This window comes from Cyphomyrmex costatus, unplaced genomic scaffold, assembly GCF_001594065.2.
Source record: "Cyphomyrmex costatus isolate MS0001 unplaced genomic scaffold, Ccosl1.0 scaffold1564, whole genome shotgun sequence".
Lineage (NCBI taxonomy): Eukaryota > Metazoa > Arthropoda > Insecta > Hymenoptera > Formicidae > Cyphomyrmex > Cyphomyrmex costatus.
In genome coordinates this window covers 4,310-7,076 of record NW_017275570.1, presented here as the reverse complement: position 1 = coordinate 7,076, position 2,767 = coordinate 4,310, and positions in this window count along the sequence as shown.

The following is a 2,767-nucleotide window of genomic DNA, read 5'->3' as shown; positions in this document are numbered from 1 at the left end:
TGTATCGTTGGTTACACGCATGCGCTTATAACTGTATGTACGACTTTATTGGATATTTATGTTCATCGAGGTTACTGCGAGATAAATCGATACATCGTTGCTCCTCTTAGAGTTGTTCTGTTTACTATTATTACATTTAAATCGTGACCACCAAAATGTTATCTTCGGATTTTTATCTTTTGACTTGTTTTATATTAATTTGTTGTTTGTCTGATGGTGGTCCTTTATTTCTTTAATACAACTTTATCTTGTTAATCATGGATTTGTCGGTGAGTGTTCATTTTCATCTTTCTTCAATCATTGTCATTAATTTTTAATTTTTACTTAGATTAACGTCTTGTCGTTTGCACATGACCTACCAACCATGTGGATTTGATTGTTTGACGTTGAGAGTGACCACTTTTCTACAGATCCATGTCTTTTATGTGAATTTACTACTGAAGATGGCCCGGATGTTAGGCCGAAACGTATAGTATTTTATATATGACATTTTTTTGATTGTTAACGAGAATATATATTGTTTTTTGTGATTTCGCATTGATAACAGCCAGTTTACTCTCATTAGCCTATTTATTCTTTGTATTCGAAAAAGAATAGTAATTATAGGAGGCCCACGATCGGACAGGGCTTAAAAGTTGTTAAAATGATAGTAGTTTGTTATACAAAAATTTTGAAAAAATCAAAATATGTACTCACTTTGAAAAACAAGATTTACAGTTAAAAACTCAAAAAAATTACACAAAAAATTTTTGAAAATTTTTTCGTATTTTTTTGGAAAGTGCATAAAAAAACAAAAATTTCAAAAAAAAAAACTTTTCATTTGGAAGAACTATTTTTGAAGAAGTTATGACCAAAAAACCAAAAAAGACCGATTTTTTTGAAAATTCGATATCTTTTGGACCCGTGATTCTAAAAATCTCAAAATTTACCCGAAAGGGTTTTTTGATGGGTACTAAAAAATATCACAAAATTAGGAAAATCAAAAAAAAAAATTTTTGAAACTGTCCGATTTGGCGTGGAATGCCCCGCATATATTACGCTATAGAGAATATCAATCTATATTTCATAATTAAAATTTTTATCTTATTGGCAAAAGGGGATATCTAACTTAATAAATTTCAGTGTCTCTCTCTATCTTCAAAATGTGATTAATAATAACATAAAATCTGATAATCTGTGCGTGTGTGTTGTAGAACGGTTAGCTCCCTACCAATGGAATTGGTGGAAAATTCGGACTCATCAAATGTAGAGAGTAGCATAGATACATTTATAAGGCTCCGTTCACGAGAGGAAAGCAATGACAGCGACGTCCAGCCGAGCAGTTCTACGGATAATTCTGCGAATAATTCTGCCAGCAAATCGCGAGTTTCAAAACGATCACGTACAGACAACGAAGGAATTACACAAATTGAAAATGAGTTTATGTCATACCTCAAAGAATTCCAGCCAGTTCATGATCCAGTGCACAGTTTCTGTGACATGCTAGGGGATATTCTACGGCGCTTGCCGTATAACATACGACGAGATTTAGAAATGGAACTTCTCACCCAGGCAATCGAAGTGGAAAAGAATACAGAACGTGATAAGCAACATTAAAAAATTATAATTAATAATACTTTCATATATCATAAATTTATTTTATTTCGAAGAACTATATTAAAATAAAAAACATTGTATGCAATCTTAAAAAATATATAATATATTTAATCATACTTTTATACAGTTTTATTTTATTTTAAAAAACCATTAAAATAAAAAACATTGGTAACACATAACTTTAATGCGTGCGTAAGCATCCTAATACTTTGGAGATAACAGCGAGCTACTCAATTTCAATTCTAATTACTCAGCGCTTATAAGTTCTATGCGAGAAATATATATCCCAGACAGCACACGGATATCCGATGGATATCCATAGTACATCCTTTATGGATATTGGGATATCCGTGGGACATTCGTTTTACATCCTTCGGACATTCAGTGGACGTCCATAGGACATCAGTTTGCGACGTTGGTGGACATACTAAAAACGTCCCTGACATGTCCGGTGGACGTCCGATGGATATCCGATAACCGTTTTTAATGGACGTATAAAGGAGCATCCAGATTTGCAATAATATACAGAATAATATAATAAATTAAAAAGATGAAAAATATATTTTGAATAAACTTCATTCAATATATAATATATAATATTTTTTTTATAAATATTATATATTATATATTGAATAAAGATTATTCAAAATATATTTTTCATCTTTTTAATTTATTAAATAAAAGCAAGAAGCATCACTCACTTCGTCGTCCGCGACGATTGCGACGATGCTTGACGATTGCGAGTGATGCTCTTGACGATTGCGACGATGCTCACGACGAGCACAACGGCACGGTTCGCACTTCAGTACACGCACACGTACCGTTTGCACGGCTATTTCAGTTTTAAGGTTTGTTCGCATCGCACGCTCCAACCTCCAACATGCTCCAATATGCTCCTACCATAGCTCTTGCTCACTTCAACGAGCACGTTGGAGAGAGTAAGAGCTATGTTAGGAGCATATTGGAGCATGTTAGAGCATGCGACGCGAATAAACCTTATGTCTTCAATTAAAAAATGCATAACCCGCGAAAATGGCGAGAATCGCCCGAACACCGGCTAACCTAACTGCTTGCGTCCACGACGTCGTCACGCCGCTAACACGCGCGTCAGGATGAACGAACGGGACATCCAAAATGGCGAGACCGCTAGACGGATTTTGAGTAATCGCAC